This window comes from Triticum urartu, chromosome 5 (assembly GCF_003073215.2).
Source record: "Triticum urartu cultivar G1812 chromosome 5, Tu2.1, whole genome shotgun sequence".
Classification (NCBI taxonomy): domain Eukaryota; kingdom Viridiplantae; phylum Streptophyta; class Magnoliopsida; order Poales; family Poaceae; genus Triticum; species Triticum urartu.
In genome coordinates this window covers 110,143,613-110,170,613 of record NC_053026.1, presented here as the reverse complement: position 1 = coordinate 110,170,613, position 27,001 = coordinate 110,143,613, and the positions used below count along the sequence as shown (strand labels likewise).

At 48.9% G+C, this 27,001-nt stretch overlaps 1 pseudogene; it reads left to right on the top strand.

Annotated features, from left to right (window-relative positions):
- The first annotated feature begins 13,483 nt into the window (after window positions 1-13,483).
- LOC125506830 overlaps window positions 13,484-27,001 on the top strand; it is a 40,760-nt pseudogene continuing 27,242 nt past the window's right edge.

The window sequence follows — 27,001 nt, the reverse complement described above, 5'->3', positions numbered from 1 at the left end:
TGTGTGGTGTGGTGGATTGCCTCTTGGGCTAATGATGATGAGCAATACAAGGAAGAACAGCCTCGCGAGGGTCTGTTCTTGGCTGGGGCGACGAACTGCTAGGAGGAGTTCAGTCACCCTTCTCTCTCTCTCTCTCTCTCTCTCTCTCTCTCTCTTTTCTCGATTGTGATCCGATCTCAGTTTCCATCCTCCTCTTCTGTCGGTGGCTAGTCCTATTTATAGGCAAAGGCCCTGGGCCTCTTCCCAAATATTGAGCGGGAAGGGCGCCAACAATTGGCCATTTTGGAGGGGAACATCTGGTACACTTATCCTGACCAAAGTTGGTCCTCGCCTGCCAAAGGCTTTGGTGGTGACGCTGACTTGGGCTCCACAATGACTTCCTTCCTGCCGTTGGACTGGTCTTGGTCTTGTTGCACTAAAACGGGTGCCTTTGCTTGATGCTCTCGCCTGCGCTTGCTCCCTTTGCACCAAAGAGGAAAGAAGGACACTGCACGGGCTGGCGCCTGCCTGGCACCCTTGGTCGTCATGGCCTGCGTCACGGGCACCTCATGATGTACCCCGCCTTGATATCTCCGCCTCCTCGCGAGCCAGCCTGATGAGGCCGTGCCTGAGGAAGCTCTGTGTCGTCCGCCCCGCGAGGCTTGGCCCCTCGCGAGGGTCTTGGGTCTGTGTTGATGAAGACGGGCCGTGCTGGGGACCCTTTGAGCCACGCCGCAGGTCGCAGGCAGGCAAGTCTGGGACCCCCGTTCCCAGAACACCGACAGTAGCCCCGGGCCCAAGGCGCGCCCGGACTTGGCCATGCAGGGAGGCGAAAGGGCAAGGGCGAAGCACCGCGGGCCCTAACAGCCTGCGGCCTTGGGCGCTGCGTGGCGGTTGGTTGGGCGTGGGCGGCACTGTTCCCCCACGCCCCCCTTATTCTGCGCCATGCTAGGCGGACTCATAGTCGTACACAGCCGCTCCCCTTTTTGTTGCTCGAGCGCCCTCTGTCCTTCCTCCCCTCGAACTCCAGCTTCTGTTTTCAACCCAATCTCGAACCTCCCCCCTTCCCATCGCCATGGCTCCGACGAAGAAGGGAAGAGGGAAGAAACCCATGCCTCCGCCTTGCTTGCCGCCGTTGGCGGCCCCTGCCGAGGGCTTGGGAAAGGTCAGCTTGGCTCTGGCCACTATCTTCAACGAATGCGGGAGGACGACGGCCTGGCCCGCACCCCACTTCTCCATCGACAGGATAGTCACCGAGGTCCCGTATTTTACCGACGCCCCGTGGGCGGGTCTGGTTCCCCCCTTTTCTGATTTCTTCAATGTCGTGCTTTCCCACTATCAGATCCACATGATGCATCTGGGTCCTGAATCCATCACCCTCCTTTCGGTCTTCGCCTTTGTTTGCGAGGCAATGATGGGCATCCTTCCTTCGGTTGCCTTGCTGCGCCACTTCTTCTCTCTGCGCCTTGTCGACCCTACCCAATGCTGGGCGTGTGTGAGCTTCGTTGCCGCGGCTGAGACAGCGGCCTCAGGGATTGACTTCAGGCTCCCTCTGCCCGCGGCTGGGTTCCGCGAGCGGTAGCTGTATGTGGATGCAGGGGTGTCCAGCCCCCTGCTATCGGAGCCAACTTTGCCTGCTATCCCCAATTCTGGCTGGGGCCAGGAGATGCTTGAGAGCCCTCGGCTCATCTTCGTCTGGCACCGCTTCACGTTCTTGAGGTCGCTTGCCGCGACAGCGCCCAAGGTGGTTAAGGAGTTCTTGCTACGCCGCGTTGCTCCTCTCCAACGCAACTCCTGCCGGATGTGGGCCTTCAGCTGGCGTGATGATCGTATGAGGCTCCAGGAAGAGGACCTGATGCCTGAAGTGCTGAGGCCAACGCTCTTGATCCTGATTGGGGACCCCAACTCTGGCAGCATCCAGCAGGGAGGGGCCTTGCTGTACCTCTGCCAGAACAGGGGCAATTTTGTGAATCAGATGCCTATCTTTAATGAATGGGGGCCGCACCCCACCGGCCTCCAGGGGCCTCGCGAGAACCCAGTGATGGTGACTACCCTTCCAGTCGGCCAAGGCGACTCTTCCTCAAGTGGCGGAGCAGGGAGGCATGAGGCGCCAGGGGCTCCCGGCGGGGTGACAGCACCGGGCGATGCTCATGAGGGAGCAGCTCTTGGGGCCCATGCCGCTGAGGCTGAGGGTGGCAAGCACTTGCCCTTAGCGCCTGCGACTGAGGCCCCTGACGCTCCAGCCACTTCTCTTGGCGAGGCGATTGGCAATGCACATCAGGCAGGCGCCCCTGACACGAATCGCCTTGACGCTCCGTCTTCGTCGCAGGTTGATCCCTGCGCTCAACTCTTGGGCCGCTTCCGCGTGGACTTTGAGGCCCTCCGGAAGAGAAGGGAGGCCCTGGGCGATGATTACCCTTATCGCCTGCTGAAGCGTAGGAAGTACTTCGCCACTGATGAGTAAGCCTTCTCCTTTCCCAGCTCCCGATCCTTCTGTTGCTTTTACTGATCCTTGCTCCGCAGGCCCCTTCCAGCCGAGCTCGTGGAGATGGCTGAGGTGCTGTCTCCCTTGGCTTCGCCCCCTCCACCGTCCTCAAGCGCTCCGAGCAGCAGAGCCCTTGCGGTGAGGGCGATCGGAGAGGCGAACCGTCCCAAGGCGCATCGTGGCCCTGCGCACCTCGCGATCCTCCTTCGCGGGCCTTCTCGTGGCGTAGCCAGCCTGCCGTGGGCTTCTCGCCTGGTCATGGACTGCGAATGGCTAAGGCGCTCCCTGTGCTCTTCATCTGGGGACGGGCTGGCTCCAGGCCGGGCTTCTGGCGTGGCATGCCCGGCCGTCGCGAGGGTGCCAGCCCCCAGCCCCCTGCCTGGAGGGGGAGTGCTGATTCGTGGCCCCCGGCGCTCGCTCGGGGCAGATGATGGTGTGGAAGACGTGCTCGAGCGCGCCCAGGAGCGTCGCGCTCTTCGCCAAGGATTCCTTCGAAGGGCGGCTGACGCGGTGAGCCTGCTTGGTGAGGAGCTTGCTGATGAAGACGCACGCCTTGAGGCCGAGGGCCTGCGCCTGGCTGCAGAGAGGCGCGAGCTGGAGGGCGCCATCGCCCTTGCACGCCGTCAGCGCAACCTTGACAGCGCAGAGGCCAAGGTATCGCTGGTGGCCTCTCGGGAGGCCCGATCTTGGGATGCTGAGGAGGCCCGGGAAGCTGACCGGCGGCGAGAGGCGGCGGAGGAGCGGGCTCGGGAGCTCCTGGCCTGGTGCCGCTCACCAGAGGAGCAACTGGAGCTGCGCGAGGCAGCCCTCGCGTCGATGAAGGTGGCCTCTGGCGACCCAGTAGAGCTCCAGAAGCGTGAGGAGGCGCTAACGCTGGAAGCCGCCGAACGTACCCATGAGTACGAGCGTCTGGAGACGAGGGAGCGCTTGGTGACGCAGGCGGAGGTTGATGTCGCTGCACGGGAAGCCTGTGTCCTAGAGGAGGTCGGACGTCGGGTGGCGATGGCGCGCTTGAACCTCGAGCACGAGTTCGAGGAGAGGCTGGAGTTGATCCGGGCCGAGGCTGAAGGTAGGACTACTACCTTGAGGGCCAAGCTGGAGGAAGCGACGCGGCGGGCTGATGCTTTTCGGGCTGCCCTTGAGGTGGCGCAAGGGGAGTCAACCACCTCCCAGGCCGAGGTGCTCCTTCTTCGCCAGCGGGTGGAGGAGGCTGAGGTCGTCGCTCGCCAGAATGCGGACGAGATACGTCAGCGGCGGATCCTGGAGCATGAACACGGCCCCATGCTCACCACGCTCCAGGAGAGAACTAACACAGCCTTGGGCAACATCTGCGAGGCGGCTGTTGGAGAGCCGCACGCCGTCAACTACGCCGGCAACCTTCAGTTCTTCATCGACGTGGTGACGCAGCTGGAGGCGCGGTCGGTCAGGGCCGATAGGTTGGTGGAGGAGAGGAGCCGCGCCCTGCTCGGGCGCGCCTTTTCTCGCGTCTTCAACCATCTCTAGAACATGGATCCCCACTTCGATTTCGATGCCGCCATCGCCCTAGTCCCCCAGGCCGTCCGAGATGACTTGGTGCACTGGGTGGAAGACAATGTGGATGCTCTTGTCAGGGCCTTCGCTTCAGACAACGACGGCGTGATCGTGGCTGCCGACGAGGGCGGTGTGGCGAACGGTCCTGACGCCACTAGCGGTGACGCAGAGAGCGATGGCGAGTTCAGCGACGCCAGCAACGATTCAGGTGGTGCGCCTGAGGACGCATTGGGGGATTTATCCGACTGATCGTGCATCATTCCTGTTTCCTTACCCTGCATGAATAGAACTCAGGTTTTGGCCTGATGGCTGTGAGAGCATTTTGGAGGGGGAGCCCCTCATGTAAAACATGTGTTCTTCGTACTAGTAGATGCTACATTGCCCATCCGCCCGCGCCGAGTGGTTGGCTTAAGAGACGCGCTGGTCGGCTAGTTTACCTTTGTCCCGTGCGGGCCCTGAGGTAGCCTGTGGGAGGCAGTGGTGTCCCGAGTGTTCCTTGACCGAATCCGTAGGATCTGCAGTAAAAAACCCTCCTGAGAGGACGCGGCGGCGGCAGTCTGGGCTGTGCGCAAGCTAGGCCTGACCCGGCTCGCGAGGGGCTCACGAGGGGAGGCAGCTGAGGTGAAGTGGTAACCAAAATGCGAGAAATTGCTCAAACGAGACTAAGCACCCCTTCCCCGAACACACGCAAATCTCAAATTCGAATCCAACTTAAATCCAGCGGGGGAAAGAGACAACCAAAGGAAAAAAGCAACGAAAGCAGACAAAAGGCCATGTCCGGCACCTAATCTAGTCTTGGACGTCTTCTCACCAGCGCGGAGCTAAGTGCTGCCACTGGGCGTGGGAGGGAGCCCCAGGGCCTGAGGCCGGCACCCCTGAGACTCCGGGGCGTGTACAGCCCCACTCATTATTACGTGAGAGTGTCACGGGGCAGCGAGCTTCACAGGCACTGGGCCTTCTTCACAGGTATCGGCCTTGCTTCATATTGCTAGACGAGGGCCCCGCCTTGCGCCACACTCTAGTGCCATCAACGACGACCGGAAACCAGGACGCCGCCAATGGTGTAGAGCGGTCGCCAGCGGTTCCCCCGACGACCACGGGTCCTCCGCCAGGGGCAGGCCCTGAGGCACCTCCCCAGCAGAGGGCCTACCTCCTGAGAACACCTTGCTCCGAACGCCGCGGTGGTGATGTCGGATCTCGGCCTCGCTCCTGCAGCCCCCTGCGCCCTCCTCCCGAGGGGTAGGAGACTGTGGGAGCAGGGCAGCTGCTCGCTGTGGCGACCTGCACCTCCTGCGATCCATCATTAGCGTATGCCTGCTCCTGAGGAATTAGCGGTACCCGATAATCGTTGCCTCCAGCATGGCCAGTGGGACCGTCCCGGGGCTCCTGGAAGGGCTCAGCTTCTGGCGCCTCGTCCCCCCAGCTTGGGCTGAGGAGCGAGCCTTGTTCGCCCTCGTGGGGGTGTCGTTGGTCCATCATGAGGGGCACGTATTCTTCTGGCACCGTCATCCCGAAGGCCATGCCGTAGTGCTCCGCGTGCCACGCAGCTCTGCTTGACGCGCCCACCGTGGGGTGGTAGCGCGGCTGTCCACTAGGGCCGTGGGTCGCGTCGATTCCTTCTTCTTCGCGGACCGGGAGCGGGGGCAGCACCGCTGCCGATCCGGTGCCGACAGCTTCGCTGGCGTTGGAGTAGCCTTGGAGCCCGCGGGCACGCGCGGAGCCCCCGCGTGGGCCGCCCTGGGCTTGAGATGAGAGCTTAGTGTAGAAGGGGAGAGCCCCCGAGGCGGCGAAGCCCAGGAGCTCTGCCACCCGCTCCAGCTGCACATCGCGGCCGCCCTCCAGCAGCCTGCACTGCAGCAGCTCTCGGGCCACCGTGAGCGCGGCCCTCAAGTTCGCCTGCTCCCGGCAGGTGTACGGTGTCGTGGTCGCGGCGTGATTGGAGGCCCTTGCTGCCGACCGCGCCTGCCGCGGCATGAGAGCTGTCGAAGCCTGTCCGCGTCGCCCGCGGCCCGCAGCGCCCTGCGGACCGCGAGCTGCCTGGGGCACGGGGTCGCCCGAGGCGAGCGGCTCTGCGCTGGCGGGCCACGTCGCCGATGGATCTGAGTTGCCTGCCTGGTCGCCGGACATGGTGATGACGACGCGACGGGACACGAAGCGGTAGAAGGTGGATTCCGGCGCACCCCTACCTGGCGCGCCAAATGTCGGATTTCGGGTTCCGGCAGACCCTTGAGGTTCGAACACTGGGGTGCGCGCGGAGATTTCGCCTTCTACCTACCTGCACCCCTCCGCCTCGCTATGATCTAAGCTATGGAAAGAACGGCACAAGAGACACAGGGTTTATACTGGTTCGGGCCACCGTTGTGGTGTAATACCCTACTCCAGTGTGTGGTGTGGTGGATTGCCTCTTGGGCTAATGATGATGAGCAATACAAGGAAGAACAGCCTCGCGAGGGTCTGTTCTTGGCTGGGGCGACGAACTGCTAGGAGGAGTTCAGTCACCCTTCTCTCTCTCTCTTTTCTCGATTGCGATCCGATCTCAGTTTCCATCCTCCTCTTCTATGGGTGGCTAGTCCTATTTATAGGCAAAGGCCCTGGGCCTCTTCCCAAATATTGAGCGGGAAGGGCGCCAACAATTGGCCATTTTGGAGGGGAACATCTGGTACACTTATCCTGACTAAAGTTGGTCCTCGCCTGCCAAAGGCTCTGGCGGTGACGCTGACTTGGGCTCCACAATGACTTCCTTCCTGCCGTTGGACTGGTCTTGGTCTCGTTGCACTGAAACAGGTGCCTTTGTGTGATGCTCTCGCCTGCGCTTGCTCCCTTTGCACCAAAGAGGAAATAAGGACACTGCATGGGATGGCGCCCGCCTGGCACCCTTGGTCGTCATGGCCTGCGTCACGGGCACCTCATGAGGTACCCCGCCTTGATCTCTCCGCCTCCTCGCGAGCCAGCCTGATGAGGCCGTGCCTGAGGAAGCTCCGTGTCGTCCGCCCCACGAGGCTTGGCCCCTCACGAGGGTCTTGGGACTGTGTTGATGAAGACGGGCCGTGCTGGCCCCCTTTGAGCCTGTAGGATCGAAAGTATGTCTAGAGGGGGGGTGATTAGACTACTTGACCAAATAAAAGCTTAACCTTTTCCCAATTTTAGTTCTTGGCAGATTTTAGCTATTTTGGGACAAGTCAAGCAATCATCACACAATTCAAGCAAGCATGCAAAGAGTATATTGGCAGCGGAAAGTAAAGCATGCAACTTGCAAGAATGTAAAGGGAAGGGTTTGGAGAATTCAAACGCTATTGGAGACACGGATGTTTTTCCCGTGGTTCGGATAGGTGGTGCTATCCTACATCCACGTTGATGGAGACTTCAACCCACGAAGGGTAACGGTTGCGCGAGTCCACACAGGGCTCCACCCAAGGGTAACGGTTGCGCGAGTCCACACAGGGCTCCACCCACGAAGGGTCCACGAAGAAGCAACCACCCACAAAGGGTCCACGAAGAAGCAACCTTGTCTATCCCACCATGGCCATCGCCCACACAGGACTTGCCTCACTAGCGGTAGATCTTCACGAAGTAGGCGATCTCCTTGCCCTCACAAACTCCTTGGTTCAACTCCACAATCTTGTCGGAGGCTCCCAAGTGACACCTAGCCAATCTAGGAGACACCACTCTCCAAGAAGTAACAAATGGTGTGTAGGTAATGAACTCCTTGCTCTTGTGCTTCAAATGATAGTCTCCCCAACACTCAACTCTCTCTCATAGGATTTGGATTTGGTGGAAAGAAGGTTTGAGTGGAAAGCAACTTGGGAAGGCTAGAGATCAAGATTCATATGGTAGGAATGGAATATCTTGGTCTCAACACATGAGTAGGTGGTTCTCTCTCAGAACATATGAGTTGGAATGGTGTGTGTGTGTTCTGATGGCTCTCTCATCGAATGAGGAGGAGGTGGAGGGGTATATATAGCCTCCACACAAAATCCAACCGTTACACAGTTTTCCAATCTCGGTGGGACCGAATCAATGAACTCGGTCGGACCGAAAATGTAAACCTAGTGACCGTTAGTGATTTTTGGTGGGACTGACATGCAACTCGGTAGGACCGATATGGTTAGGGTTTGGGCACAACGTAATCTCGGTGAGACCGATTACACAAACTCGGTGAGACCGAATTTGGTAATTAGCTAACCAGAGAGTTGGTTAGGCAAACTCGGTGGGACCGATTTGCTCTTTCAGTGAGACCGAGTGGAACTCGGTGAGACCGAAAAGTTACAAAGGGGAAACACTGAGTTTACATTGCAATCTCGGTGGGACTGATTCGCTCTTTCGGTGAGACCGAAAAGTTACGAAAGGGAAACAGAGAGTTTGCAACCCCATCTCGGTGAGACCGAGATACTTATCGGTAGAACCGAATTGCTAGGGTTTGGCAGTGGCTCATTAAGCACATGAAGCAAGAGGCTCATTAAGCAACACCTCATCCCTCCTTGATAGTATTGGCTTTTCCTAAAGACTCAATGTGATCTTGGATCACCAAAATATAAAATGAAGAGTCTTGAGCTTTTGAGCTTGAGCCAATCCTTTGTCCTTAGCATTTTGAGGGTTCCACTTTCACATCCATGCCATGCCAATCATTGTGCTTTCCTGAAATAATCATCTTGGAATAGCATTAGCTCAATGAGCTATATGTTGTTATGAATTACCAAAACCACCTAGGGATAGTTGCACTTTCAGAGCCACACCGGAGGCCGCAGGCAGGCAAGTCTTGGGACCCCCGTTCCCAGAACGCCGACAGCGGGTGCGTGACCCCATGTCTTCATCACTGGCACGGGGCACAATTTGGAGGTGCTGTGGCACACTACACCTCAGCCTCGTCCTTGAGTAGGGCGTGGGCTGCCGGGCATTGGATGTGCCTACGAGCAGGGCGGTGATGACCCACAAGTATACGTGATCAATTGTAGTTTTTCCAATAAGTAAGAGTTTCGAACTCAACGAGGAGCAGAAGGAAATAACAAGCGGTTTTCAACAAGGTATTCTCTGCAGGCATTGGAATTATCGGTAACAGATAGTCTGGTAGTAAGATAATTCGTAACGGGTAACAAGTAAGAAGTGTGGAAAATGTGCAACAAGGTGGCCCAATCCTTTTTGTAGCAAAGGATAAGCCTGTACGAAGTCTTATATAAAGCAAAGCGCTCCCGAGGACACATGGGAATTATTGTCAAGTTAGTTTTCATCATGCTCATATGATTCGCGTTCATTACTTTGATAATTTGATATGTGAGTGGACCGGTGCTTGGGTGCTATCCTTACTTGGACAAGCCTTCCACTTATGATTAGCCCCTCTCGCAAGCATCCGCAACTACGAAAGAAGAATTAATATAAGTCTAACCATAGCATGAAACATGTGGATCAAAATCAGCCCCTTACGAAGCAACACATAAACTAGGGTGTAAGTTGTTGGGGAACGTTGCATGGGAAACAAAAAATTCCTACGCTCACCAAGATCAATCTAGGAGATGAACATCTATGAGAGGATAGATTGCATCTACATACCCTTGGATCGCTAAGAGGAAGAGTTAAGAAATGCAGTTGATGTAGTCGAACGTTTTCGCGATCCAATCAAGATCCGTCCAATGAACTCCCGATCAAATGCCGAACGGATGGCACCTCCGCATTCAGCACACGTGCAACTCGATGAAGTCTCCTCCTTGATCCAACAAGAGAGGGACGAGAACTAGATGGGATCTCAACTAGCACGACGGTGTGGTGGAGATGGTGGTGGAGCAATCCCAGTAGGGTTTCGCCAAGCACTACAGTACATGCGATCTGAGGAGAAAACATAGTAATGGGAGAGGTAGGGCTGCCTCCAGGGCATGGGAATTGGTGTGCCCAGCCCCCCACGCCCCTCCCCACTATATATAGGGGTGTGGGAGGCCTGGGGGTGAAGCCCTAGCCCCTCCTCCAAGAAGGGTAGGCGTCCAAGGGGGAGGAGTGCCCTCAAAGTCAAGTGGAGGGCCCTCCCCCTTAGGGTTTCCCTTCCCCTAGGCGCATGGGCCCCTTTGAGGCTGGCACCCCTAGCCCAATAAGGCCAGGGCGCCCCTATAGCCCATGCCACCCTTAGGTACGTGGTGGGACCCTTTGTGGACTTCTGCACCCCTCTAGAATCCTTTGGAACCTTCTAGAAGCTTGCCGGTACAATACCGGTAAAACCCGAAACTTTTTTGGTAGCCAAAATATGACTTCCCATATATAAATCTTTACCTTCGGACCATTCCGGAGCTCCTCGTGACATCCGGGACTCTAAACAACATTCGGTCACCAACATGAATATCCCAATACCACTCTACCGTCATCAAACGTTAAGCGTGCTGACCCTATGGGTTCGAGAATCATGTGGACATGACCGAGACACCTCTCTGGTCATTAACCAATAGCGGGACCTGGATGCCCATATTGTTTCCCACATATTTCACGAAGATCTTTATCGGTCGAACCACGATGCCAAGGATTCAATCAATCCCGTATGCAGTTCCCTTTGTCTAGCGGTATGTTATTTGCCCGAGATTTGATCGTCGGTTTCTCCATACCTAGTTCAATCTCGTTACCAACAAGTCTCTTTACTCATTCCGTAATACAAGATCCCGCAACTAACTCCTAAGTCACATTGCTTGCAAGCTTCTTGTGATGTTGTATTACCTAGAGGGCTCAGAGATACCTCTCCGTCATACGGAGTGACAAATCCTAGTCTCGATCCATGCCTACCCAACAGACAATCTCAGAGATACCTGTAGAGTACCTTTATGATCACCCAGTTACGAAGTGATGTTTGATACACACAAGGCATTCCTCCGGTGTTAGGGAGTTGCATGATCTCATGGTCTTAGGAACGGATACTTGACATGAAGAAAGCAGTAGCAATAATCTAATATGATCAAATGCTATGCTTATGGTTGGGTCTTGTCCATCACATAATTCTCCTAATGACGTGACCCTGTTATCAAATGACAACTCATGTCTACGGTAAGGAAACCTTAACCATTTTTAATCAACGAGCTAGTCCAGTAGAGGCTCACTAGGGACACATTGTTGTCTATGTATCCACGCATGAATCTGAGTTTCCGATCAATACAATTCTAGCATGGATAATAAACTATTATCATGAATAGGGAAATATGATAATTAATAACCAATTTATGATTGCCTCTAGGGCATATTTCCAACAGTCTCCCACTTGCACTAGTCAATAATCCAGTTCACATCGCCATGTGATCAACACCCAATGAGTTCTGGGGTTTGATCATGTTTTGCTTGTGTGAGAGGTTTTAGTCAACGGGTGTGCAACATTCAAATCCACGTGTACTTCGCAAATCTATATGTCATATTGTAGATGCTGCTACCATGCTCCACTAGGAGCTATTCCAAATGGCTACTCCTGTAAGTGCATCTAGTGCCCCTTAGTGATTTTGGTGTATTGAAGACTTATAGGTTAAGGGATTAATGTGTTTGTGAGTGTACACAGGTCTATAAGTCTATGAGGAGTTTGATATTTACAAAGAAATTCGACCCCTAAAAATGAATGTCTTCAACTGAAGACTTTGGCTTTCTGAAGACTTTGAAAGTGAAGAAATTGGTGTGACCGTTAAGACTTGGTATTCATGTGAGGAACATGAAGCGTGAAGACTTTTGTTCTCGTAGTTTCATTTTCTCTTTCTTAAGTCATAGGAAACACCGTAGTGTTAAAGGGGGTCAAGGTAAAACTAAGGAAAAGTTTCCAAGTGATGCTCATCTCAAAATCCTACACCTACCAATCCTTTCGAGTGAAGCCATTGGAAATCTCATACAGTTCAGCCAATTTCTTCAGTGACAAAGATGAAGATCTTCTGTTCTCTGAGGAATTTGTCCTGACTGAGGAGTTAGGAATTCGCTAGTGCATATTGCATACAAGTGAGGAACAAGATAGCCCTGAGGAATTTGATAGCCAAATTTCTGACCGTTGTTGTGCTACGTGCCAGCTGTCCCACAATATCCACCCACCTAAGAGTCATATAATTGAAGGGCATTTATGTCTTATCATGTTGGGCTGCTCCCTAGGCTATAAATATTCTCCCCCCTACAACCACTAGCTGGTTTGCTACTCCGCGAGAAACTGACACTTGTCATTGAGAGCATCCCATCCTCCGTGGACTTTGAGCGAAATCATCAAGTGAGGAAAAACCCAAAACCCCAAACCAAACACCTACAAACCCAAAGTGATTGAGCATCACTAAAGAGATTGTTCCTGTGTGGAACCGACGCTTGTTACCTTTGAGGACTGTGCATCCTCCAGACGGTTAGGCGTCATGGTCTAGAGCATCCAAGAGGAAATTGTGGATCGCCAAGTGACCGAGTTTGTGAAGGTTTGGAAATCACCTGAAGACTTACCACGAGTGATTGGCGAGGTCTGTGTGACGTTAGCTCAAGGAGAATATGGTGAGGACTGTGTGTCCTCATGTTTAAATACCTAGCCGCTCCAACTAGACGTACGACGGTCACAACAGTTGGAAATGGTCTACCAAATCATTGTCTTCACCGAGCTAACTGGTTATATTTCTTCAACCCTTTCATTTCCTCATTACTTTGTTGTTATTCTTGATCATTACTGTTTGAAGACTTTGACTGAAGATTTCCTCAATTTCTTCAGTCAGTTTGTCCTCAGCCTACTTATCCTGTGTTTACGCTTTCTGTACACCGTGCTTGTTTTCATTTCTTCATGATGACTGTGCTACTGCTCTATTATGCTTGCATCTGAGTACTTATTCCGCTGCTAAGTAGTTCATTGCTTAGGAATTTCCTCACCCTGAAATTCCTCAGTGACGAATTTGTAAAAATAGCCTATTCACCCCCTCTAGTCGATATAACACACTTTCAATTGGTATCAGAGCAAGGTACTCCCTTGTTCTGTGTGATTTTGTTTTAACCGCCTGGAGTTTTAGTATGTCGACCGCAAGTATGATCAAGGTCTCCGCTGGGTGTCCTACCTTCGATGGGACGGACTACCCCTACTGGAAGAATAAGATGCGAATGCATGTTGAGGCAATTAACAATGATCTCTTGTATGTTGTGGAAAATGCTGTTCCCTCTTTCACTTCTACCATCAACGCTGCTGACGTGAAGAGATTCAAGAAACTCGAATCTCAAGCGAAGACCATCATATGTGGCCATCTGAGCAAAGGGCAGTATGGTAGAGTGAGTGCTTTGGAGACAGCAAAGCTTATCTGGGATAGGCTGTCCAAGGTCAATGAAGGAGTCTCAACACAGCGTGACTCTCGAATTGACGTTCTTCGCAATCTCTTCAACCGCTTCAAACGACTCGACAATGAAAATGTTCAGCAAACCTTCGATCGCCTCACTAACATTTCAAATGAGCTTCAAGCACTTGGTGCCACTGACATCACCGACCATGAGGTGGTGAAGAATTTGCTGAGATCGCTTGATTCCTCATTTGACACTCTAACACCAATGATACAAGAACGTGGAGACTACAAGTCACTTGATCCCGCTGATATCCTCGAGAGGCTAAATAATCATGAGTTCCAACTGGTTGAGAAGAGAGACCTCTATGGACCGAGCTATGGCAGATCACGTGCACGAAAGGCCAAGGCAGTCTCCGAATCTGAAGGTGAGGATTGATACGTCCCCAACATATCTACAATTTTTGATTGCTCCATGCTATATTATCTACTGTTTTGGACATTATTGGGCTTTATTATCCACTTTTATATTATTTTTTGGACTAACCTATTAACCGGAGGCCCAGCCCAGAATTGCTGTTTTTTGCCTGTTTTAGGGTTTCGAAGAAAAGGAATATCAAACGGAGTCCAAACGGAATGAAACCTTCGGGAACGTGATTTTCTCATCGGATACAACTCATGAGACTTGGAACCACGTCAAGGCACGTAACAGGAGGCCACGAGGTAGGGGGGCGCACCCTACCCTACCAGGCGCGCCCCCACCCTCGTGGGCCCCCTGTTGCTCCACCGACGTACTTCTTCCTCCTATATATACCCACGTACCCCCAAACGATCAGATACGGAGCCAAAAACCTAATTCCACCGCCGCAACTTTCTGTATCCACGAGATCCCACCTTGGGGCCTGTTGCGGAGCTCCGCCGGAGGGGGCATCGATCACGGAGGGCTTCTACATCAACACCATAGCCTCTCCGATGAAGTGTGAGTAGTTTACTTCAGACCTACGGGTCCATAGTTAGTAGCTAGATGGCTTATTCTCTCTTTTTGGATCTCAATACAATGTTCTCCCCCTCTCTTGTGGAGATCTATTCGATGTAATCTTCTTTTTGCGCTGTGTTTGTTGAGACCGATGAATTGTGGGTTTATGATCAAGTCTATCTATGAATAATATTTGAATCTTCTCTGAATTCTTTTACGTATGATTGGTTATCTTTGCAAGTCTCTTCGAATTATCAGTTTGGTTTGGCCTACTAGATTGATCTTTCTTGCAATGGGAGAAGTGCTTAGCTTTGGGTTCAATCTTGCGGTGTCCTTTCCCGGTGATAGTAAGGGCAGCAAGGCACGTATTGTATTGTTGCCATCAAGGAAAACAAGATGGGGTTTTCTTCAGATTGCATGAGTCTATCCCTCTACATCATGTCATCTCGCTTAAGGCGTTACTCTGTTTTTACTTAAGACTCTAGATGCATACTGGATAGCGGTCGATGAGTGGAGTAATAGTAGTAGATGCAGGTAGGAGTCGGTCTACTTTTCTCGGATGTGATGCCTATATACATGATCATACCTAGATATTCTCATAACTATGCTTAATTCTGTCAATTGCTCAACAGTAATTTGTTCACCAACCGTAGAATACTTATGCTCTCGAGAGAAGCCACTAGTGAAACCTATGGCCCCCGGGTCTATCTTTATCATATTAATCTCTTATTACTTTGCTATTTACTTTGCATCTTTATCATAAAAAAACCAAAAATATTATCTTATCATATCTATCAGATCTCACTCTCGTAAGTGGCCCTATAGGGATTGACAACCCCTATTTGCGTTGGTTGCGAGGATTTATTTGTTTTGTGCAGGTACGAGGGACTCGCGCGTAGCCTCCTACTGGATTGATACCTTGGTTCTCAAAAACTGAGGGAAATACTGACGCTACTTTGCTGCATCATCCCTTCTTCTTCGGGGAAAACCAACGCAGTGCTAAAGGAGATAGAAAGAAGGATTTCTAGCGCCGTTGCCGGGGAGGTCTACGCAAAAGTCAACATACGAAGTACCCATCACATACCCTTATCTCCCGCATTACATTATTTGCCATTTCCCTCTCGTTTTCCTCTCCCCCCACTTCACCCTTGCTGTTTTATTCACCCTCTCTCTCTATCCTCCCTCTCTTTCTCTATTTTCCTCCTTTTGTCCACTTGCTCTTTGTTTGCTTGTGTGTTAGTTTGCTTGCTTGTCACGATGGCTCAAGATAATACTAAATTATGTGAATTCACCAATACCAACAACAATGATTTTATTAGCACTCCAATTGCTCCTCTTACCGATGCTGAATCTTGTGAAATTAATACTGCTTTGCTGAATCGTGTCATGAAAGATCCGTTTTCCGGCCTTCCCAGTGAAGATGTCGCTACCCATCTAAATAGCTTCATTGATTTTTGTGACATGCAAAAGAACAAAGATGTGGATAATGATATTGTTAAATTGAAGCTATTTCCTTTTTCGCTTAGAGATCGTCCTAACACTTGGTTTTCGTCTTTGCCTAAAAATAGTATTGATTCATGGAATAAGTGCAAATATTCTTTTATCTCTAAGTATTTTCCTCCCGCTAAGATCATCTCTCTTAGAATCTATATTATGAATTTTAAGCAACTTGATCATGAACATGTTGCACAATCTTGGGGGAGAATGAAATTAATGATACGTAATTGCCCTACTCATGGTTTAAATTTGTGGATGATTATACAAAATTTTTATGCCGGATTGAATTTTGCTTCTAGAAATATTTTAGATTCGGCCGCGTGAGGCACTTTTATGGAAATCACTTTAGGATAAGCTACTAAACTCCTAGATAATATTATGGTTAATTATTCTCAATGGCATACTGAAAGATCTACTAATAAAAAGGTGCATGCGATAGAAGAAATTAATGTTTTGAGTGGAAAGATGGATGAACTTATGAAATTATTTTCTTATAAGAGTGTTTCTTCTGATTCTAATGATATGCCCTTGTCTACTTTGATTGAGAATAATAATGAATCTATGGATGTGAATTTTGTTGGTAGGAACAATTTTGGTAACAACGCGTATAGAGGAAATTTCAACCCTAGGCCTTATCCTACTAATCCCTCTAATAATTATGGTAATTACTACAATAATTCTTTTGGAAATTATAATAAGATGCCCTCTGATTTTGAATCTAATATTAAAGAATTTATTACTTCGCAAAAGAATTTTAATGCTATGATTGAATAAAAATTGCTTAAGATTGATGATTTGGCTAGGAACGTTGATAGAATTGCTCTTGATGTTGATCCTTTGAAACTTAGATCTATTCCACCTAAGCATGATATCAATGAGTCTCTCAAAGCCATGATAATTTCCATTGATGAGTGCAAAGAAAGAACCGCTGGGATGCGTGCTAAGAAAGATGCCTTTATAAAAGCGTGCTCTTCTAGTTCCTATGAAAATAATGATGAAGATCTAAAAGTTATTGATGTGTCCCCTATTAAATCTTTGTTTTGCAATATGAATCTTGATAATGATGGGACTGAATATGACCCACCTTTACCTAGAAGGTGTTCCAAGAATTTTGAATCTTTTGATCTTGATGCTAAATTTGATAAAAGTGAGATTGAAGAAATTAAAACCCTAGATGTTGCTAAACCCAGTATTATGGATTTCAAGGAATTTAACTATGAAAATTGCTCTTTTATTGATTGTATTTCCTTGTTGCAATCCGTGCTAAATTCTCCTCACGCTTATAGTCAAAATAAAGCGTTTACTAAACATATCGTTGATGCCTTGATGCAATCTTATGAAGAAAAACTTGAATTGGAAGTTTCTATCCCTAGAAAACTTTATGATGAGTGGGAACCAACTATTAAAATAAAAATTAAAGATCATGAATTCTATGCTTTATGTGATTTGGGTGTTAGTGTTTCCACGATTCCAAAGACTTTGTGTGATTTGTTATGTTTCCGTGATTTTGATGATTGCTCTCTAAACTTGCACCTTGCGGATTCCACCATTAAGAAACCTATGGAAAGAATTAATGATGTTCTTATTGTTGCAAATAGTAATTATGTGCCCGTAGATTTTATTGTTCTTGACATAGATTGCAATCCTTCATGTCCTATTATTCTTGGTAGACCTTTCCTTAGAACGATTGGTGCAATTATTGATATGAAGGAAGGAAATATTAGATTCCAATTTCCATTAAGGAAAGGCATGGGACACTTTCCTAGAAAGAATATTAAATTACCTAATGAATCTATTATGAGAGCCACTTATGGATTACCTACCAAAGATGGCAATACCTATATCTATTCTTGCTTGTTATGCCTAGCTAGGGGCGTTAAACGATAGCGCTTGTTGGGAGGCAACCCAATTTTATTTTTATTCCTTGATTTTTTCTCCTGTTTAGTAATAAATAAATTATCTAGCCTCTGTTTTGGTTGTGTTTTTTGTGTTTAATTAGTGTTTGTGCCAAGTAGAACTGTTGGGAAGACTTGGGGAAAGTCTTGTTGAACTTGCTGTAAAAAACAGAAACTTTAGCGCTCACGAGAACTGCTGTCATTTTTATTTGGAAAGTGATATTTAGTTAATTAATTTTGAAGATGATTAATAGATAAATTAATCACGTCCAGCAGTTTATTTTAGAATTTTTGGGGTTCCAGATCTTGCGCTAGCTACAGATTACTACAGACTATTCTGTTTTTGACAGATTCTGTTTTTCGTGTGTTGTTTGGTTATTTTGATGAATCCATGGCTAGTAAAATAGTTTATAAACCATAGAGAAGTTGGAATACAGTAGGTATAACACCCATATAAATAAATAATGAGTTCATTACAGTATCTTGAAGTGATCTTTTATTCTCTTTCGCTAACGGAGCTCACGAGATTTTCTACTTTAAGTTTTGTGTTGTGAAGTTTTCAAGTTTTGGGTAAAGATTTGATGGATTATGGAACAAGGAGTGGAAAGAGACTAAGCTTAGGGATGCCCATGGCACCCCCAATATAATCTAAGGACACCTAAAAGCCAAAGCTTGGGGATGCCCCAGAAGGCATCCCCTCTTTCGTCTACTTCTATCGGTAACTTTACTTGGAGCTATATTTTTATTTACCACATGATATGTGTTTTGCTTGGAGCGTATTGTATTATTTTAGTATTTGCTTGTTAGTTTTCCACAATAATCCTTGATGTACACACCTTTTGAGAGAGCCATACATGATTTGGAATTTGTTAGAATACTCTATGTGCTTCGCTTATATCTTTTGAGTTATATAATTTTTCTCTAGTGCTTCACTTATATCTTTTAGAGCACAGTGGTGGATTTGTTTTATAGAAACTATTGATCTCTCATGCTTCACTTAGATTATTTTGAGAGTCTTAAGAGCATGGTAATTTGCTTAAAATCCTAATATGCTTGGTATGCAAGATTAATAATAAAACTCTCTTATGAGTGTGTTGAATACTATGATAAGTTTGATACTTGATAATTGTTTTGAGATATGGAGATGGTGATATTAAAGTCATGCTAGTTGAGTAATTGTGAATTTGAGAAATACTTGTGTTGAACCTTGTAATTCCCATAGCATGCATGTATGGTGAACCGTTATGTGATGAAGTCTGAGCATGATTTATTTATTGATTGTCTTCCTTATGAGTGGCGGTTGGGGACGAGCGATGGTATTTTCCTACCAATCTATCCCCCTAGGAGCATGCGCGTAATACTTTGCTTTGATAACTTGTAGATTTTTGCAATAAGTATATGAGTTCTTTATGACTAATGTTGAGTCCATGGATTATACACACTCTCACCCTTGCACCTTTTGCTAGCCTCTCTAATACCGCACACCTTTCGCCGGTATCATACACCTACCATATACCTTCCTCAAAACAGCCACCATACCTACCTATTATGGCATTTCCATAGCCATTCCGAGATATATTGCCATGAAACTTTCCACCGTTCTGTTTATGATCATGTAGTTGACATAGTATTTGTGGCAAAGCCACCATTCATAATCCTTTCATACTTGTCACTCATGCATCATTGCATATCCCGGTACACCACCGGAGGCATTCACATAGAGTCATATTTTGTTCTAAGTATCGAGTTGTAATTGTTGAGTTGTAAGAAAAATAAAAGTGTGATGATCATCATTATTAGAGCATTGTCCCAAGTGAGGAAAGGATGATGGAGACTATGATTCCCCCACAAGTCGGGATGAGGCTCCGGACGAAAAATAAAAAAAGAGGCCAAAGAAGTCCAAATAAAAAAGAAAGAAAAGAGGGCATAAAAAAAGAGAAAAGGCCCAAATAAAAAAAATACAAAAATGAGAGAAAAAGAGAGAAGGGACAATGTTACTATCCTTTACCACACTTGTGCTTCAAAGTAGCACCATGATCTTCATAGTAGAGAGTCTCTCATGTTATCACTTTCATATACTAGCGGAAATCTTTCATTATAGAACTTGGCTTGTATATTCCAATAATGGGCTTCCTCAAATTGCCCTAGGTCTTCATGAGCAAGCAAGTTGGATGCACACCCACTTAGTTTCTTTTTGATCTTTCATATACTTATAGCTCTAGTGCATCCGTTGCATGGCAATCCCTACTCACTCACATTAATATCTATTGATGGGCATCTCCATAGCCCATTGATACGCCTAGTTGATGTGAGACTATGTTCTCCCTTTTTGTCTTCTCCACAACCACCACTCTATTCCACCTATAGTGCTATATCCAAGGCTCACGCTCATGCATTGTGTGAAAATTGAATTTTTTTTAGAATGTCAAAAGTATGAAACAATTGCTTGGCTTTTCATCGGGGTTGTGCATGATTTAAATATTTTGTGTGGTGAAGATAGAGCATAGCCAGACTATATGATTTTGTAGGGATAACTTTCTTTAGCCATGTTATTTTGAGAAGACATAATTGCTTTGTTAGTATGCTTAAAGTGTTATTATTTTCTATGTCAATATGAACTTTTGTCTTGAATCTTTCGGATCTGAATATTCATACCACAATTAAGAAGAATTACATTAAAATTATGCCAAGTAGCACTCCACATAAAAAATTCTGTTTTTATCATTTACCTACTCGAGGACGAGCAGGAATTAAGCTTGGGGATGCTTGATACGTCTCCAACGTATCTATAATTTTTGATTGCTCCATGCTATATTATCTACTGTTTTGGACATTATTGGGCTTTATTATCCACTTTTATATTATTTTTGGGACTAACCTATTAACCGGAGGCCCAGCCCAGAATTGCTTTTTTTGCCTGTTTTAGGGTTTCGAAGAAAAGGAATATCAAACGGAGTCCAAACGGAATGAAACCTTCAGGAACGTGATTTTCTCATCGAATACAACTCAGGAGACTTGGACCCTACGTCAAGGAATGTAACAGGAGGCCACGAGGTAGGGGGCGCGCCCTACCCTACCAGGCGCGCCCCCACCCTCGTGGGCCCCCTGTTGCTCCACCGATGTACTTCTTCCTCCTATATATACCCACGTACCCCCAAATGATCAGATACGGAGCCAAAAACCTAATTTCACCGCCGCAACTTTCTGTATCCACGAGATCCCATCTTGGGGCCTGTTCCGGCGCTCCGCCGGAGGGGACATCGATCACGGAGGGCTTCTACATCAACACCATAGCCTCTTCGATGAAGTGTGAGTAGTTTACTTCAGACCTACGGGGCCATAGTTAGTAGCTAGATGGCTTCTTCTCTCTTTTTGGATCTCAATACAATGTTCTCCCCCTCTCTTGTGGAGATCTATTCGATGTAATCTTCTTTTTGCGGTGTGTTTGTTGAGACCGATGAATTGTGGGTTTATGATCAAGTCTATCTATGAATAATATTTGAATCTTCTCTGAATTCTTTTATGTATGATTGGTTATCTTTGCAAATCTCTTCGAATTATCAGTTTGGTTAGCCTACTAGATTGATCTTTCTTGTAATGGGAGAAGTGCTTAGCTTTGGGTTCAATCTTGCGGTGTCCTTTCCCGCTGACAGTAAGGGCACCAAGGCACATATTGTATTGTTGCCATCGAGGATAACAAGATGGGGTTTTCTTCATATTGCATGAGTCTATCCCTCTACATCATGTCATCTTGCTTAAGGCGTTACTCTGGTTTTACATAATACTCTAGATGGATGCTGGATAGCGGTCGATGAGTGAGTAATTGTAGTAGATGCAGCCAGGAGTCGGTCTACTTCTCTCGGACGTGATGCCTATATACATGATCATACCTAGATATTCTCATAACTATGCTCAATTCTGTCAATTGCTCAACAGTAATTTGTTCACCAACCGTAGAATACTTATGCTCTCGAGAGAAGCCACTAGTGAAACCTAAGGCCCCCGGGTCTATCTTTATCATATTAATCTCGTATTACTTTGCTATTTACTGTGCATCTTTATCATAAAAAAACGAAAAATATTATCTTATCATGAAGATACAAGATTGAAGACTTCGTCCCGTGTCCGGATGGGACTCTACTTGGCGTGGAAGGCAAGCTAGGCAATACGGATATGTATATCTCCTCCTTTGTAACCGACCTTGTGTAACCCTAGCCCCCTCCGGTGTCTATATAAACCAGAGGGTTTTAGTCTGTAGGACAACATACAATCATACCATAGGCTAGCTTCTAGGGTTTAGCCTCTCCGATCTCGTGGTAGATCAACTCTTGTACTACTCATATTATCAAGAATAATCAAGCAGGACGTAGGGTTTTACCTCCATCAAGAGGGCCCGAACCTGGGTAAAACATCGTGTCCCCTGCCTCCTGTTACCATCCACCTTAGACGCACAGTTCGGGACCCCCTACCCAAGATCCGCCGGTTTTGACACCGACATTGGTGCTTTCATTGAGAGTTCCTCTGTGTCGTTGCCGTTAGGCTTGATGGGTCCTTCGATCATCAATAGCGATGCAGTCCAGGGTGAGACTTTTCTCCCCGGACAGATCTTTATATTCGGCGGCTTTGCACTGCGGGCCAACTCGCTTGGCCATCTGGAGCAGATCGAGAGTTACGCCCCTGGTCATCAGGTCAGGTTTGGAAGCTTAAACTACACGGCCGATATCCGTGGAGACTTGATCTTCGACGGATTCGAGCCCCTGCCTTCTGCGCCACACGGTCACGATGAGTACGATTTAGCTCTACCATCGGATAGTGTTTAGGAGATCGCACCGGCAATCGCTCCGACCCTCAATTCGGAACTAGTTGCGCCATCCATGGACGGGTGGATAGACCCCGCCACGGAGGCCGTATCCTCAGCGACGATCGAGCCGAATATCGACCTTACCCTTCACGAGAGCCGTGTTGCCAAACTGTTGGATCCCTCCCCGGCCACGGACTCCAAACCGCCTGCGCCCGTGCCTATCGAATCCGATTGGGCGCCGATCATGGAGTTTACCTCTGCGGATATTTTTCAGCACTCGCCCTTCGGCGACATACTAAACTCATTAAGGTCTCTCTCCTTGTCAGGAGAATCCCGGCCGAACTATGTCCAGCAAGATTGGGATGCGGATGACGCAGAAATTAGCCGCCCACCCACCACCCACTTAGTAGCCACTATCGTTGACTTAACCGACATACTCGACTTCAACTCCGAAGACATCGCTGGTATGGACGATGATGCGGGAGACGAAGAGGAACCACTGCCCACAGGGCACTGGACAGCCAGCTCATCATATGATATATACACGGTGGACACACCCAAAGAAGGCAATGGCGATGAGACAGCGGATCGGATGACCCCTCCAAGAAGCAACCCAAGCGCCGGTGTCAGCGGCGCCACTCTAAGTCTCGCCAAAGCAAAAGCGGTGACCCCGGCACTGGAGATAATAGCACTCCGGACAGTGCCGAAGACGACAACAATCCCCTCCAGCAAGATTTAGGCCAGGAGGATGGAGAAGCCAACCCTCCAGAGAGAGAGCGGTAGATGGAGAGGCGAAGGATGATAATTACATGCCTCCCTCCGAAGAGGAGGCAAGCCTCGACGATGAAGAATTCATCGTGCCTGAGGATCCCGTCGAACAAGAGCGCTTCAAGCGCCGGCTTATAGCCACGGCAAATAGCCTTAAGAAAAAGCAACAACAGCTTCAAGCTGATCAAGATTTGCTAGCTGACAGATGGACTGAAGTCCTTGCGGCCGAGGAATATAAACTCGAACGCCCCTCCAAGAGTTACCCAAAGCGTAGTTTGCTACCCCTACTGGAGGAGGAAGCACTCAAACCTACATCTCTAGCATATGATGCGGCTGACCGGCCACCTCGTGGCCGCGACAGAGAGGCATTTCAGCCAAAAACTCAGCCTGCACCCCGACGCCACTCAAATAAAAATGACAAGGCACGGGGAAACACGCTAGACCTGCGAGACATATTGGAGGACAAAGCAAAACATGCAAGATCGATCTACGGATCACGAGGGCGCGCCACTATGCGAGACGATAATCGCCACACCGGATAGAGTAAAAGTAAATCCGGCCGGGCCGACCACAGCGGGCAAGACTCATTTGAGCTGCGTCGCGATATAGCCCAGTACAGAGGCGCCGCACACCCCCTATGCTTCACAGACGAAGTGATGGATCACCAAATCCCAAAAGGTTTCAAACCGGTAAATATCGAGTCATACGACGGCACAACAGATCCTGCGGTATGGATCGAGGATTTCCTTTGCACATCCACATGGCCCGCGGTGATGATCTACACGCCATCAAATACCTCCCACTCAAGCTCAAAGGACCAGCTCGACATTGGCTCAACAGCCTGCCAGCAGAATCCATTGGCTGTTGGGAAGATCTGGAAGCCGCATTCCTCGACAACTTTAAGGGCACATATGTGCGACCACCGGATGTCGATGACTTGAGCCACATAATTCAGCAGCCAGAGGAATTGGCCAGGCAATTCTGGACACGGTTCCTAACAAAGAAAAATCAAATCATCGACTGTCCGGATGCAGAGGCCCTAGCAGCTTTTAAGCACAACATCTGCGACGAGTGGCTCGCCTGGCACCTTGGCCAGGAAAAGCCGAAATCCATGGCAGCCCTCACGGCACTCATGACCCGCTTTTGCGCGGGAGAAGACAGCTGGCTGGCTCGCAGCACTAACATATCAAAGAATCATGTTACTTCGGATACCAAGGATGGCAATGGCAGGTCACGTCGCAACAAACACAAGCGCTGCATTAACAGCGACAGTACCGAGGATACGACAGTCAATGCCGGATTCAAAGGCTCTAAACCTAGTCATCGGAAAAAGCTATTCAAAAGAAGCACTCCGGGCCCGTCCATTTTGGACCGTATACTCGACCGCTCATGTCAAATACACGACACCACCAACAAGCCAGCCAACCACACCAATAGGGATTGTTGTGTGTTCAAGAAGGCCGGCAAGTTAAATGCCAAAAACAAAGATAAGTGGTCACATAGCGATGACGAGGAGGAGCCCCGGCAGCCGAACACCGGAGTACAGAAGAGGTTCCTCCCACAAGTGCAGACGATGGACATGATATACGCAACCCACATCCCCAAGAGGGAGCGAAAGCGTGCGCTAAGGGACGTATATGTGTTGGAGCCAGTCGCCCCAAAGATCAACCCATGGTCCTCTTGTCCAATCACCTTCGATCGCAGGGACCACCCCACTAGTATCCGTCATGGCGGATTCGCCGCACTGGTCCTAGACCCAGTCATTGATGGATTTCACCTCACTCGAGTCCTTACGGATGGCGGCAGCAGCCTGAACCTGCTTTACCAGGACACAATGCACAAAAATGGGTATAGACCCCTCAAGGATCAAACCCACAAAAACGACCTTCAAAGGCGTCATACCAGGTGTAGAGGCCCATTGCACAGGCTCAGTCACACTGGAAGTGGTCTTCGGATTCCCGAATAACTTCTGAAGTGAAGAGTTAATCTTCGATATAGTCCCGTTCCGCAGTGGCTATCATACACTGGAGGTACCGCATTATGCATACCTCAAGCTCAAGATGCCAGGACCTCGGGAGGTCATCACAGTTAATGGAAACACAGAGCGCTCTCTCCGCACGAAGGAGCACACTGCGGCCCTCGCAGCAGAAGCGCAAAGCAGCCTCTTAAGGCAATCCACTAGTTCGGCGATTAAGGACCCAGACAACTTCAAGCGCGCCCGGAGTAATCGGCAACAAGACCACCTGGCATGTTCCGAGCTCGCATAGCAATGCGGCGCCCACCCTGGTCCCAGCCAAACCTCGAAATCCATGCCACGCGTACATAATTATGCATTAAAAATACCATGGGCACAGGTGGGGAGGGGGGGCACGGCTATGGCACGCCCCAAGATGCGGCTCAACCGCAATAGGGGCTTCCCGCTTTGTTATTTTTTTCTCTTTCAGGACTTTAATCTATGGAAACCCTGTCCGGCAGCATGATTGCCGGACACATGATGCAGCAACCAAGGAGGCAGAAAGCTACGTCGCACCACGGAACTCCCAGGTGGATTACGATGATGAGTGAAATACTTGCTTTAATACCAACTTTTTGCTTATCAAATAGTCCAAATTTTTGCTTATCACACTACTTGTATCATTCTGCTTTAATGCACCTTTTTGAATAAACAATGCATAGCACTAAGACTATTATTGCATTCTTCTTTATATATATATATATATGTTCATTCATGACATCCAGCACTCGTACACTCTGGTACGGCCAATACGCTAGGGGCTTAAGCATACCCCATAATACGACGTGAGAAGTCCGAACACTTTCGATAGTGCGGCACTCCGAACTTATAGCATTATATGCGTCAGCTCCGAATCATGTCTTGGGTCGATAGTTGGGTTTGCCCGGCTCCCATGTTTTGGTACCTTACGTTCCGCTATATCGGCTAAGGTAGCACTGGGAGAACTACTACGATTGTGCCCCGGTTCTGCTGGACTAAGCACCTCAGTAGAGAAAGCTAAAACTGACTGTCATGATAAGGCGACAGACTGGTCGCTGTTCGAGAGGTTTCGAGTCCCTAAAGACTTATGCCGCTTAGAGCGAGGAGTCGGCTTTGTCCGGCTTAAGGCGTGTATAGCGCCCCGAATTTGGCCTTCCGAATACTAGGGGCTTCGCCAAAATTTAAAATTATGGAATTCTATGGCTAAATGAGAGTGATAAAGCATTATAGTCCAATTGCCTTGTTTGTCGTGCTGAGCACCTCCCTCGAAGGACCCAAAAATGGGAACAAGAGTGCTCAGGTTTATCCCGAACACCCCAGCACTCGTGGCATGGGGGCAGAAGCCGGCGACTAGCCATCTCTCAGATTTGATAAACAGCCGAACAGAAGGTAATATTTTAAATTCAAATAAGCGTTGCATAGAGCATATGAACAAGTTTTCATAGTACAGGATCACACGAGCAAGTTCATTCAAATATTACATCTTTCGCACACTCGTCCGCTACAAGACGGGCACCCTTCAGGACACCCTCATAATACATCTCGGGGTGGTGATGCTCCTTGCCCTGCGGCGGACTCTCCTTCACCAGCTTCACGGTGTCCATCTTGGCCCAATGCACCTTTGCACGGGCGAAAGCCCGGCGTGCACCTTTGATGCAGACGGACCGCTTGATGACTTCCAGCCATGGGCAGGCATCCACAAGCCGCCCCAGGCCGAAGTAGCTGTTGGGAAGGGTGCCGCCAGGCCACATCCGAACTATCAAGCCCTTCATGGCCTGTTCGGCCACCTTGTGCAGCTCGACCAGTTATTTCAGCTGGTCGCTCATAGGCATCGGGTGTTTGGTCCCAGTATACTG